Source organism: Etheostoma spectabile, chromosome 22 (genome assembly GCF_008692095.1).
Source record: "Etheostoma spectabile isolate EspeVRDwgs_2016 chromosome 22, UIUC_Espe_1.0, whole genome shotgun sequence".
Classification (NCBI taxonomy): domain Eukaryota; kingdom Metazoa; phylum Chordata; class Actinopteri; order Perciformes; family Percidae; genus Etheostoma; species Etheostoma spectabile.
Genome location: NC_045754.1, coordinates 8,972,413 through 8,987,260, shown reverse-complemented (window position 1 = coordinate 8,987,260; position 14,848 = coordinate 8,972,413). Strand labels below are relative to the sequence as shown.

The 14,848-nt window shown below is 38.4% G+C and overlaps 1 protein-coding gene and 1 long non-coding RNA gene across 2 annotated transcripts in view; one reads left to right on the top strand and one right to left on the bottom strand.

Moving 5' to 3' along the window:
- The window catches only part of LOC116672261 (uncharacterized), an 18,079-nt gene extending 11,331 nt beyond the window's left edge, over positions 1–6,748 (bottom strand). The window contains exons 1-2 of the long non-coding RNA XR_004327511.1: positions 6,738–6,748; positions 1,539–1,540 (exon numbers count right to left, since the gene is read on the bottom strand). This is a non-coding gene — a long non-coding RNA (uncharacterized LOC116672261). The remainder of the gene's footprint in view (positions 1–1,538; positions 1,541–6,737) is intronic.
- The window catches only part of LOC116672259 (mannose-specific lectin), a 21,552-nt gene that overhangs the window by 5,680 nt on the left and 1,024 nt on the right, over positions 1–14,848 (top strand). The window lies entirely within an intron of this gene.

Below are 14,848 nucleotides of genomic sequence, written 5' to 3'. Positions count from 1 at the left end.
AAATTCCTCCCTCGCTGAACAGAAACTTCCACAACACAACGCAAACTAGGATTGCTATGGGACTACAAACCTGACTTTAAGCACAAACCATAACAATGTGTCACATCTACAGAGTCCTTGCTCATCAGTATGACCCATTAGGCTACCTTCTACTTTTAGCAACTCGTGCAATCATCTGGTTCAACAACTATGGAGAAAAGGACAAGAATGGGATGATCCTCTTCCCTGAAGGCATCCTAACAGCTTGGATATCCTGGGAAAAGGAACTCTTTTACCTTCCTCAAATCACCATCCCTCACTGTTATACTTCCAAAGAGATGGATGTTTCCCCCACAGTGCAAGACATCCATATCTCTTGTAATGCGTCCGAACATGCGTATGGTGCTGTTGCATACTTCAAGATCAGAAGATGACAAAGGCCAAGTGGAGATGAGTTTCATGTTAGCCCGTTTATGTGTTTCTCCAAAGCAGCAGTTATCAGTGCCAAGATTGGAGCTTTGTGATGCACTAACTGGTGCACGCCTCCGTGACCTTATCAGAAAAGAACTGACCATGCCAATCAGAGACGCAACATTTTGGACTGATTCTACCACTGTATTCTACTGGCCTCGAGCAGAGTCTTGCCGCTTCAAAGTATTTGTAGGAGCAAGAGTATCGTAAATTCAAAATCTCACAAGCAGTCAGGACTGGAGATATGTTGACTCAACCAATAACCCTGCAGACGATGTTACAAGAGGCAAATCTTTGTTGGATAGCTTCTGTCCAAACCGATGGAAAAATGGCCCACCATTCTTGTACAGATCTCCAGGTACTTGGCCAAAACTTCAATCTGCCGATGCTCATGAGTCTAATGATCAGATGGAGTTGAAAATGTATTACTTGGTATTAGTACTGAAATCCTGAAGGGACTTATTATTTCATCACACTGGATCAGAAAGACTCCTTGCTGAACTACGTTGAAAGTTTTGGATCTTGAGAGGATGAGAGGCAGTACGCCGACTCAGCGCAACTGTGTTTCATGTCAGAAGTGGAGAGTGAAATCAATCTTCCCAAAGATGGTGTATTTACTGTACCTGCTGCTCATCTTATTTAAACCTCTATTCTGCTTGACATGAACAAATTTTTTTGGACCATACAACGTCAAGATCGGCCACCGATCTGAGAAAAGGTGAGGTATAATATTCAAATGCCAAGTTGTTTTAAAGACTTTTATTACATACACCTCGAAAGAAACTGTGAAGTCCGGGCCTCAGTGTACAGGTAACAACAGATAAAAAAATAAAAATACAAATTTTCTCAAGAGGCACAGCTCAGCCATCCTTGTGCAAATCCTGTAATTGACACAATGTACAGAGCGTGGGAAGTGAGGGGGAGGCAATAAGAGCCTTCTTTGTTTTCTTTGTTGTTTGTGTAAAATGGAAAGGTTAAAAAAAATATCACTGCCTACTCAAATATCAACTTTGATTTTTGGTTAACTGAGTGAAAAGCTTCAACACTTCACATCATGCTACATCTCCCTGACATCCTGTAATTCTGACAGCTAAATGTCAAGCACATGCATGTTGACAGATTTTGGTTCTGAAGTCAAACGAAAACAGTAAACCAATTTCAAATCGCGTACCGTTTTTGTTTTTTTGAAATTCTTATTTTTATTTCCTCCTTTGAAGATACTTAAAAAGGCAGTGGGGGGAAGTAATAGTAAATATAGCCTATAAAAAAAAAGCCAAGCTTTTATGACGTAACTTGTGCTCACTGACGTATACAAGAGTAAACGTTGAAAGAAAAATCCATCAATAAATATCTGATATGAACCTGGACCCAAGAAAATGTTATCAACAGTATTTTTATTACATTTATTTAATATATCGAGCCTAGTTGGTACTGTACTATATTAAATATTAATTTCATATTTTAATGTGGTTTCCCATGTAATGGACCAACTGTTCCCCCTTTCTACCGAGCAGATGGCATTATTTAAATGATGACTGTATTGTGGCTTTGTGAACTGGTTTAAAGTTAGGATAACTGATACAGACGTTTATTGTTGTTCATTTCATTTGGTTTTGATTTTATTTGCCCTAGTTATCATCATCATCATCATCACATTCCCCCCCAGCCAGCCCAGAGTTAACCGCATGCCTTCTGTTTTAACCTGATTCTAACACTGCTATCAGCTTTTTAGCAGCCAACAACAACTGACATCAGAATGTCCTGTGTGCCATCTGGGGTTCCTCACATGACTCTTTCTCCTCCCTCCACAACAATTCAATCATTTTAAGGTCGAACTTTTGACTTGGTCTTCCAACACTTCATTTTATTCTTCTTCGGTAGGTGGGTAGATTTATTTTGTCACAATATACAGGTTATAGTTTGAAGTATAATTGAGTTTGTAACTCCCTTCTCTCATACAGAAAAATATCCGTTAATATACTGTAAAGCAATTTATAAAATGGTAAACAGAAGTAAACTAGGAATTAGTGGAGCAAAGTGCTGGGATGATTAGAGTTTGAGAGTATGATAGCTTTGGTCAGGAGTGTGTGTAGTTTTTATTTTAAGAGGGTTGTTGTATGGGCCTGTTACAATCGAGTTATGTCATCTGTTGCTGAGCATGTGGTGATGTCATTTGAAAGACAATAATAATTAGTAACTTGTTCAAATTTATTTACTTTATTAAAATGTTTAGATTATGTTCACTTGCTGTTGTCTATTACACACACTAAGCCCCCCCCCCCCCACTGGACTGTGGCCATATGTGAGACATGTTTAAATTTGTTACAGTCAACTCCTAAAACGTTCACGCAGTATAATAGCACCATGAATCAGACCAACATTAGACGAGAAAGAGCTCATTTTGGTGAGTAGACTAGACTTAAGCAGCAGGGCTAAGAAACGTGATTTGTGGAAAGCAGTTTAATGAAAATAATGGAAAATGTGTTAGCTTTCCAAAGTAATGACAATAAAACTTAATTTCTCTTTCATCTCCATATAACAGCAAGTTTGCACACAGCGGCATGGTGCGACACCTACATGGCCTGTTTTGTAATGTTTATGATCTGCCCTGGATGGTCCTTACGTGAAACCACATTAAATAATGGATTTAATTAGGCTATATAATATAGCGCAAACAGTAACAACTCTGCACACACAAGTTCTCAGGTTACCCTATATTACCAACTGTATTGAACCAAAATGGCCTCATTAAACGGGGCTGGTGATGTGCAACGTGGATAGGCTCGCGTTATTAAATAGCGTAGTAAACTACTGTTGCTAACATATTTTCTTTGGTCCAGGTTCATATCAGCCTTTATTGATTATTTTTTTTCCTTCTAACGTTACTCGGTATCCGTTAGTGCAGCACAATTTACCCGTTATAAACTTGGCTTTTATTTTTTGTAGCTATATTTACGATTATTTCCGGCCCACCTGTCTTTCTTTATGTGATCTTTCAAACGAGAAGAAAATAAGAATTTCAAAAAAAACAAAAGATCCGTTTTTGAAATTGGTTTACTCGTTTTTTAGTGGAAGCTTGGAAACAATTGGTCACATGGGACAATTTTCTGTTGCCTAGATACGTTTTCTCACATTACCCAGTGCTCACTTTACCTCACTCTCCCTATTCAGTTACAAATTGGTGCACTGCAACATCACCAATTTAGTTGTTTTCTCTTTCAGAATCTGAGAGTAACTTCTGTCTATAATTGAACCAGCTCATATGGGCCAATTTCTGATGTCCAACACGGGCAATATAGGCTACTCCAGGTGAGTAACTCTCTCAATGAAATTCTCACGCTTTATTTTGGTTTGATATTGTTTGACCATCAGTTAATGTCTCTGTTTCCCGCCTGCGGATTATTATGTAACTTTGTTGTCCTGATGCCGTTTCCAATAGCCCACACAAGCTGTGTGGGCCACGGGCACTGACGGATCAGACGCTGTCCGCGTGATTCATGCAGGCTGACGGCAACCTGGTCATGTACAACACAGCGGACCAGCCCAAGTGGAGCCTCGGGGACAATATCAATGGAACGTGCGACAGTGCCGTGTTGAACTGACCGATTGCGGCACACTGGAGCTGACCAGAACCGTAACTGTCATGTGGAAGTTATATCTCACATGACGTCACAAAGCTTTGTTAAATTGATGCTTTGCAAGTACAAGATCATCTTTGAATGTTCAGTGTGAACATAATCCTGCCTGCTATGTGTATCAATAAGGCACACTTTTCACACAGTAGGCCTATGTGTTTTTCTTTTCTTTGTGGCTTCATAATAACATAAACAGTTCTATTTGTAATCAAATATCCTTTAAAGTGCACCATGTGGTTGAGTAAAGCGTTACAAAAATACGCAATTACAGTAAGCTAGGCTTGTGTTCCGCTGCGTTAAGATGCTGTCCCGTTCACTGTTCCCGGCGGACACGTCTCCGTCGGAAATGTTTCTAGGGGAACTAAGCTTTTCTTAACGTTCTGGGACGTTCCCTGAAGGTTTGTTTTGGTTGTAGTTTGGTTGTCTGCTGTTTAATGGAGGTTTTCCCTAACGTTCTGGAACGTTCTGTTTGTGTTACAGCGAACGTTCTCGGAACGTTTAAGAGACCGTTCCGTAACGTTCGCTGGGTTGCAACGCTAAGGGAACGTTCCCCTAACGTTTCTCTAAATGGTCCACGTTTTCGAACGTTCGCCTAACGTTCCTAAAGGTTGTATTTTAGAGAACTTAGGAGAACGTTCCAGAACGTTCGCTGAACCAAAAACCGACGTTCCCGGAACGTTAAAGAAAGGGTCCGTTGACTTTTTGATCGTTTGTTTTTTCGTTTGAACCACAAAACAAATAAGGAAAAACCACCCTTTTTTCGTTTGGTCGTTTCAAACCAAAACCGAGACGGTAAAAAGAGAGCCGTTCTCCGTTTGTGTTCTGAATTCAAAAAACGAAAACTGAGTAAACCAATTTCAAATCACGTAACCGTTTTTTGTTTTTATTGAAATTCTATTATTTTTATTTCTCCGTTTGAAGATCTACATTACAAGCAGGTGGGGCGGAGTAATAGTAAATATCCTATTAAAATAAAAGCCTAGCTTTATGACGGGTAAATTGTCTTCACTGACGTTAGACAAGAGTAACGTTTGAAGAAAAAAATCCATCAATAATAGGCTGATTAACCTTGGACCCAAAGAAAATATGTTTAGCACAGTAGTTTTACAGTTATTTATATCGAGCCCTAGTTGGGTACTGTTTACTATTAATATTTATTCATATTTATGTGGTTTCCATGTAATGCCAAACTGTTCCCCCTTTCTACCAGGAGTCAGGATTTAAATGACTGACTGTATTGTACTTGTGAACTGGTTTAAATTCAGGATAACTGGTACAGATGTATTTATGTTTGTTCATTTCATTTGGTTTTTGATTTTATTTCACACTCAGTTATTCATCATCTCATCATCATCATTCCCACCCAGCCCAGATTTAAACCTGCATCCTTCTGTTTTAACCTGATTCTAACACTGCTATCAGCTTTTTAGCAGCTCAGACCAAAAACGACATCAGAAATTCCGTTGTAGGCCATCTGGGTTCCCTCACATGACTGCTTGCTTCTCTCACCTTCCACACATTCATCATTTAAGGTCAAACTTTTGACTGGCCTTTCCAAACATTCATTTATGTCTTCTTCAGGTGGTGGGTAATTTATTTTGTCACAATATAACAGGTTATATAGTTGAAGTATAATTGATTTGTAACTCCCTTCTCATAGCAGAAAAATACGTTAATATACTGTATAAAGCAATTAAAATGGTAAACAGAAATAAACTATAATCAGTGGAGCAGTGCGGGGATGAATTTAGATTTGAAGTATGATAGCTTGGGTCAGGAGTGTGTGTATATTTTTATTTTAGAGGTTGTTGTTAGGGGGCCTGTTAATCGAGTATGTCCTGTGCTGAGCATTTGTGGTGATGTCATTTAGACAAATAATAAATTATTAACTTGTTCAAATTTATTTACTTATTATTAAAATGTTTAGATTATGTTCACTTGCTTGTTGTCTATTACACACACTAAGCCCCCCCCCCCCCCCCATGGACTGTAGCCCTATATGTGAGACATGTTTTTAAAATTTGTTCAGTCAACTCCTAAAACTGTTCAGGCAGTATAATAGCACACATGGAAATCAGACCACATATCAAGAAAGAGCTCATTTTGGTGAGTAGACTAAACTTAAGCAGCAGGCTAGAGAACGTAATTTGTGAAAAGCAGTTATGAAAATAATGGAAATAGTTTAGCTTTTCCAAGTTATGAACATAACCTTAAATTCTCTTTCATCATCCTCCATATACACAGTTTGCACACAGCAGGCATGGTGCGACACATAACTGGCCTGTTTTTGTAATGTTATGAACTGCCTTGATGGGCCATTAGTGGAACCACATTAAATATGAATTAATTATATAATAGTAGCGCAAACAGAACACTCTGCACACACAAGTTACTCAGGTTACCCTATATTACCAACTGTATTGAACCAAAATGCGCTCATTAAACGGGGCTGGTGTGTGCACCGTGGATAGGCTCGTATTAATATCTGTAGTAACTACTGTTGCTAACATATTTCTTTGGGTCCAGGTTCATATCAGCCTATTTATTGATTTTTTTTTTTCTTCTACACGTCTCCCTTGTATCACGTCAGTGCAGCACAATTTAACCCGTTATAAAAGCTTTGGCTTTTATTTTTTGTAGGCTATATTTCACTTTACTTCGGCCCACCTGTCTTTTCTTGTAATGTAGATCTTCAAACGGAGAAATGACAATAATAATTTAAAAAAACAAAAACGGTCCGTTATTTGAATATTGGTTTCCCTCGTTTTTTAGTTTTTTGACTTCGAGAAACCAAAACGGAAGAACGTGCCTCATTTTGTTATACCCGTCTCTGAGTTTTGTTGGTTGATGTACACACGAATCGAAAAGCAAAATATAGGTGGTTTCTCCCTTATTTCGTTTTGTGGTTCCCCAAACGAAAAAACAACAACGATCAAAATCGACCGGACGTTCTTGTCATGAAATGGCAACAGGCTGTGTGGGCCCAGGCAGACGGATCAGACGGTCGTGTCCACGTGATCATGCAGCTGACCACAACTTCTGTACATCAATGTGGCACGCAAGGCAAAGCCATGCGGATCATTTGCTTTTAATGTCCCGCCCCCCCCCCAAATGCAGCCAGTTATGGGCAAGACCAGCCTTGTTACCCGATCATATTGACGGTCAGGCTGTTTTTGTGACGACTTTGTCGCCTTTGAACCGACGGATTTGCGCGGAAAACCAACAAACCACCAGTAAAGCAGAAAAAACTCCAAAAAAAGTTTGGCGCTCATGATGAAATTCTATCTTCACATGACCCAAAGCTTTGTAAATTGAATGCGTTGCAGTACAAGTATCTTTGGATGTCAATGTGAATTACAATAAACATGCCTGTTATGGTACTCTGGATCAAATTAAAAAGCAACATTTTTACATTGTATAATGTTGCTTTTTTTCTTTGGCTTCATAGGACATAAACAGTTTTGTAATGTAAATATCTTGGTAAAGACCACTGGAAGTTGTATCAAATTAAGTCTTGGTTGGAAACACAAGTTTCGGTTAGTCCAGCTGTCTAATAACTGAGCTGAAACACTCATTAAGAGTCCTATCATCCATGCATTATATATGTACATGTATTATTTTTATAGAATATTTATCTACATATGGAGTGATTCCCTGATGTTTGGCTTATCCCTAGTGAAGGAGCTCCTGGTACCGCAGAAAACAGAATTAAAATACAAAACAAGACAACAATGTGCACCCAAGCCACTAATTTTCGGTACAGAAACTCTAACGTCATATTTAAATGCCACAGGCTAATCCCTCCTTAAGACACATTTGCAGACTTAACAGCAAAATGAAAAGGTTGATAAAGGAGGGTGGTTGCGCCACACCACGATGTCCAGATCATGAAACTGAAATTGAGAGAACTCAGAGATACAGGTGCGGTAGCTATGGGCATTATGAGGAAAATAAAATGTTTTTGTTTGAAACATCTAAACATGTTCTAATAGAAACACTAGGTCACTTTAATTGAGTATGACTGGAAAGCTGATACTCTTGCATTCATGGGTGAGGATGTTAGTCCCCAATAGTAGCCAGTCATTGTATTGAGAACATTTTATGAAACTTACCTCACTCGTATAACTGACCTGTTTGTGACTCTAGATTATCACACAGCCTCATAAAATTTCACTTCCTACCTTGAGACCGAGGACATTCAAAAATGATCTCTTTCTGTAAGTTGTATTGCAGTTAGCGCACCCACATTATTTTTGGGATTTTTGAATGCAGCAGATTTGTCAGCATTCTTTGTGTAAACTCTACTCCAATAGTAGAGCAAAATAGTTTAAAATTCGTAAGTCTGTCTGTTGTCTGTTGGTCCGGTTAGGTACTGAACTAGAACTGGTTTCTATTTCTAATGGCTAAACCCTATAATGGACTTTGCTGTTATTTACTTGATTAGGGCCCTTCATTGCCATTGTCCATCCATCACAGTGCCCTAAGCTTTCCCTCCTTCCCCCATAACACACGCTGCTTATCGTTTTAGAATTAAATTAAATGTAGTTCGTGTCTACAAAACAGTGGTAAGATGCATTTATCCTGAGAATCTACCTCCTCATTTAATGCAATCCGTACAACACCTGCCGCATGATGTCCCCATGTGTCCATTAAAGCCCATAGCCAAGCACCCAGAGCCCAGCGCCTTAAAAAAACTCCTTTTAACCTTCAACTCTAAAGTACATCTCGGTACATTTTTGTTTATATGACTTTTGTCTGTCTAAATACTATTGATCGCTCTACCCGTAAGTACCTCCTACATCTTTTCCCCAGTCAGTTTGGACAATCCTTTGTTGTAACGTTCAAAATTATTACAAGTGCTGCCATTGTCATTCAGTATCCATTCTCTAGACGTTCACATAGATTTCACACCCCTTCTTTGCCGCAGTCATAAAAAACAATGATTTAGAAACATATCAATCTACACAGCTCACACACACACACACACAAACACACACACACACACCCACCACCACACACACACACAACACCACACACCACACACACACACACACACACACACATAATTTCAAAATAACTGCACTACATTTACAAAAAAAACATAGTTTATACAATGCCAAAATGATAACAAAACATTAGCTTTATATTGTGATTTTTGTTAATGTGATATTGCACTAATAAAGGTGGAGAAAGAAAAAAAAATGTAACGATGTTAAGCATACTTTGTGCTCTTGTCTTCTAGACTCTAAAACTTTTTCCTCTAAAATCAACAAAAAAAAACAAATCCTAACACTTGACTCTTGTCATTGTAAAAGGATGAACACTTTTCTACCTTGTTCAGCTTTGTGTCTGTGTTTCAGGCTGTATGTCTTTTCATTGTACTTGAGAGCAAAACAGAAATCAAGTCAAATCCTTGTAGTGTCAAAAAAACTGTTATTGATGATTTGATAACTGGTTGTAGAGCCCTCATTTTTATCATAAATGCTGCAAAGAAAATCCACTTGTCTTGGACGACCAGTCCTTTTTTGACCGTAGGGTCTCATGTCAACACGGTGTGTAAGAAGCCAACCAGTGCTTTTCCTGCATTCTGGTGAAGTTTGCATCAGTTAATGTGGAAATGTCTTCATGCAAAAAACATATGGATATAAGCAGTCAGGCCTCCTGTAGCACTTTCAATAGGTATTCTCCTAGATCAATTTTTCTCATTTAATTTGATCATTTATTATTGTGTAAGTGTTAACTGTTTTGCCAGTCAATAACTTTAATGATTGCACATCAAAACATTACACTGTGGACCACCCCCACCCCACTACCCTCCATCCTTTTTTCACTTCAAGCCTGTAAACCACATTTTAAATCAGCTTCAGTAAATATTAATGAGTGATAATACAGTAGCAGAATAACAAAACGTTCCTGAAAGTCGTCAGCAGAGAATCAAAGTACTAATTAAAACATTTAATTGTAATCTATAGGTAAGAAATGACTGAGTTCTGTTTCAGAATGTCCTGCTTAGGTCTCTTTACTTCTTGCTCTGCATCATTGTTTATCATTCTCACTGCTCTGCCTCCAGGCATTCTGACTTGAATCTTCAAGTTTCAACATGTTTTTTTAGCAGCGTTTTCCAAAAGATAAGCGTGTCTTTGCTGGAATGTTTTCCACATGTACAACTTAAAAAAGATATCCGTGTTCCCACCATCTTCAAACTGACGAGTTTTCAATTAATGGTTCAGTTGTTGGCTTGAAAAAAGCCCTCAGAGATATAAAAGCTACAGATCACACTATGTTTAATCCTCACTCCCACAGATTTTATCATTTATTAATTACAATCTCAATATGAGTTGAGACCAAAGCAGAAACTATCCCTGTCATTGTGTGTCGTAATTTTCTCTTGTGTGCTTGCAGTGTGCACAGTGTCCACCTTAATTAAAATATTTGAGTTTCTTTCCTTTGAGGTTTTTGACAGTATGCAGTTTTAACAAATTAGGTTGCTTTATTATTTCAAGGCAAAAAGACGGGGACACTGATTGATATGAACTTTTACCAATTCAAATTAGGGGTAAACTCTGCAAACTTCTGGCCAAAATGTTTTTAAGTTTTAATAAATGTATGTCGTATTATATATTATTATCAAGTTAATTTGATCTCGCCAAACCCCCCCCCCCAGCTTTTATATTATTACATATATGGTATGTATTTATTATTTCTCATGATTTTACCTATCTTCGGTGTATGTGGTTTAATGTTGAATTTTTGTTGTTTTCTGTCTGTTCGATTATAGTGGGTATGCTGTCATTGAATTAGCATGTCTAAAAAATAAACAGAAATACAAAAGAAGGCATGATCGCTAAAAGGTTTGGTGAGTTTTCCCTACAAAAGTTAGTTCCTGTGTCTGTGCTTAATGACAGACATTCATTATTTTACTGCACAATTACATGTAATACAATGTATTTACTTGTCCAGAATACAAAAATGTTCTATGTGCATGTAGTTGAACCCCCATCTGCAGCAACCATAATGAAGAGTGAGCTCGTGCATAAATTGTTCAATTACTGTATGCTCAGATGATTAACATTTCTCGGCAAGAGCCGACTATCATAGTAATGTTTTACATGAATAACTTGATTTACCAGTTTGGTGCCAAGAAGGAAGTTGAGTTCTACATATGCTTTACCTTGCCACATTCCTCCAAACCCTCAATGCACGATGACTTGGCAAAGGTGAAGAGAGACACTTGCATCAGACAAAATCTCATTATAAATCAACTGATGAAGGGGTGTGCGCTACAGATGTAAAGATCATGACACCAAAATAAAAGACAACTGAAAGATAGCGGTGCAGTAGTTAGGCAGTTAGAACAATTAGCTGTTTTGTTTGAACTTAAACAATCTAAACAGTTCTAATAGAAACTCAATGGGATAGGATGCTGACCTGGCCCTGCAGTGGCAGATGTACAGACTGTGGTGCAGTAAAGCTCATCACAGAATGCATTTTTTATAATAAAAAAACGTTTTAATGTGGTACAATTTTATAAAGATGTTTTATTGTATTTACTGTAATTTTAACCTTATATCCTTGGTACGGTTAAGCCAAAACAGAACAGGCTACTTCTGGACTACAACCGCGTAATTGCCAACTTATAGTTTCTACCGCCCACCCTAATGTAGCCGGTTTAACTGGCCCGTGTGTAGACATAATGTAGGCTACAAGAAATACACTTTGGTTTCTTGCTCTAACAATTCAGCTAAAACACAGACAACAGAGCTGAACAAGGTGCACATTATACTATTTACAGATATAATTATGGTGTATAAAGAAAATTAAAAAGTTAAACTTTAATAAATAAAAATAGTGACAGTTGGACAATAAAACAATGGTGCAGAGCATAAAGGTTTATTTATAATATTAAAGGTATGTAACAGTTTGCTGTATTTTTGTAATGGAAAGAATTTCCAAATGGGCCATGGGCTTGTAAATACAATAAGATAGAATGTAATCGATGTCACTGTCACTCCCTCCCTACCCAGACCAATGATATAAAGAAGATGTGATTTCCCTCCTTCCCTTCTGCTCCCAGACTGGCCAGGTTGTGACATTTAAGATTGTAAGTACTCCGATGGATCATAACATTACTGAGCAAGACTAGCTTTTTATTAATATAATCCTTTTTCATTTATAATTTTTTATTGGTTTACTTATCTGTTCAAATAGATCAATATACACAATAGTTGATGCAGATTCATTACGGATGCTTAAATCTGTTTATAATTGGTCATCAGATCATTGTATTAGAACTGAGGTGGATCATTACAAATTATTTTTCATTTTCATGTAAGAAGCGGAGTACAGTTACTATCAGTTACAAATGGGGGTGCCAAAAACACACACGGGGGGCACTGCACATCACAATTTAGTTGTTTGTCTCTTTCAGAATCATGAGTAAGAATTCTTGTCTATAAAATGAACAGCTCAGGTATGGGCCAATTTCTGATGCCAACAACGGGCATATAAGGCTATCTTCAGGTCAGTAACTCTCAAATAAAATTCTCCGCTTTATTTTGGTTTGATATTGTTGGACATCAGTCAAATGTCTCTGTTTCCGCCTGCAGGATGATGGTAACTTTGTTGTTTATGCCGTTTCAAGCCCAACAAGGCTGTGTGGGCCACGGACCTTAACGGATCAGACGCTGTCTGCGTGATCATGCAGGCTGACGGCAACCTGGTCATGTACAACCAAGCGAACCAGCCCAAGTGGAGCTCGGGGACATATATCAATGGAACGTGCGACAAGTGTCTTGTTGAACTGACCGATGACGGCAAACTGGAGCTGACCAGAACTGCAAAAGTCTGGAGCTCATGATGAAATTATATCTTCACATGACGTCACAAAGCTTTGTTAAATTGAACGCTTTGCAAGTACAAGTCTTCTTTGAATGTCAGTGTGAATAACAATAATCCTGCCTGCTATAATGTGGAATCAAATAAAGGCACATTTTCACACAGTATGTGTTTTTCTTTTCTTTGTGGCTTCATAATAACATAAACAGTTCTATTTGTAATGCAAATATCCTAGTAAAGTGCACCAGTGTTGAGAGTAACGCGTTACAAAAGTAACGCAATTGCAGTAGGCTAGGCTAATGTGTTCCGCTGCGTTAAGCTAGCTGTCCCGTCACTGTTCCCGTACTACGGACACGTCTCCGTCGGAAAATGTTTCTAACATGCACGCGCCGTCTAGTTTCCGCTCGTCTCGCAGACGAGAGACTTCATAATCCCGGTTTGGCGGCGACAGGGAGATTAGCCTCTCCTCTCCTTCTCCACGGGTAAGGCGAGTGGATTGAGGCTAGGCTATCTCTCCCGTACGACTTACTGTTTTAATATGTGCAGTTTACAACAAACGTGAGCAGACAGACGCAGATGTTTTTCATCACCGTCTCGGTTTCATCCAGAGGGATAGAGAAAGACTACGGCTTGGTTCGTCTCATGTATTAAGGTTGATCAGAATCGAAGCTCTTTTTTTTGCCGGGTATGAGGACACATAGAGGAATTTTTTTCTTTGGACCACTCTGCTCACACTGTCTACACACAAACAACTAAAACAAAATATACACACATATATACACACACATATACATACTCTAAATAGACAATATAGAGCATGAGTGAACAAAGAGTTCAATAAAATTATTAAATATGGAGCTATAGTGCAAGGACACTGGATAAATATATATGTATTAATTTTATCTCAGTAAGCTAGCAAGAGTAGCCACCACACACAACTTCTGTGTAGCCTACTTCAAAATAAAACACTTCCTGTGACGGTTCGCATTAAAACTAAATTACTGTTAAACCAACAAGGTTGTGTGACTTCTCACAAATCAGCTGTAAATCAAGTAGCCTACTGTAATAATGTCAATAGTAAGTTTTAATCTTACAATATTTGGCCATTAACTTTAGACTGGTTTAAACTAAACAACATGACTTTCTTATTCAAGTGCTTTAAACACACATTTTACAACAATGCTGTAGCCTACATCAACACAACTGTAAGGTACTTTTATTTTCTCCTACTTGCCTATTTTACTTTTTACTTATCTGTTTTATAGCCTTAGTTACTTTGCATATTCATATTAATTAAACAAAATAGAATGAATAATCTATTGTTAGTGGATAAGGAGACTTTTAATGGTTGAATTCACAAATAGCTGTCAAGTCAAACTTCCGCTGTTATTTTGTTGAAATAACTCAAAAGTATGCATAGTAGTGTAACACATGACCATTAGAGACAGTAATAATAAGGCAAGCAGAGGTTGACTGTGGTAGATGAGAGGTAGCTGGACTCCTGACTCCGCACATCAGATTCCACTCCTGCATTTAGGACAGCCAGAGGGAGAGGGGGGGAGGGAGGAGGAGAGGGAGAGGGAGGGGGGGAGGAGAGGGAGAGGGGGAGGGAGAGGGAGAGAGGGAGGGGGGGGAGGGAGAGGGAGGGGAGGGGGAGGGGAGGGAGGGAGGAAGCTGCGATAGGCCCTAACAGATTGAAAATGAATTTCACCTCCTTCATTTCTTCTCACAGACGACTGGGCGTGACTGGGAAGCTCTAATGGATCATACATTCTGAGCAGAGTAGTTTATGTATTTAATATGATTACTTATTAATTGTTATTGGTTTTATTTATTTGTTCACAACAGATAAAACATTACTGAGCAGAGTATTTTAACACAGTCATTACCAATGCTAAAATCTGTTTATATTGGTACATCATGCCTAG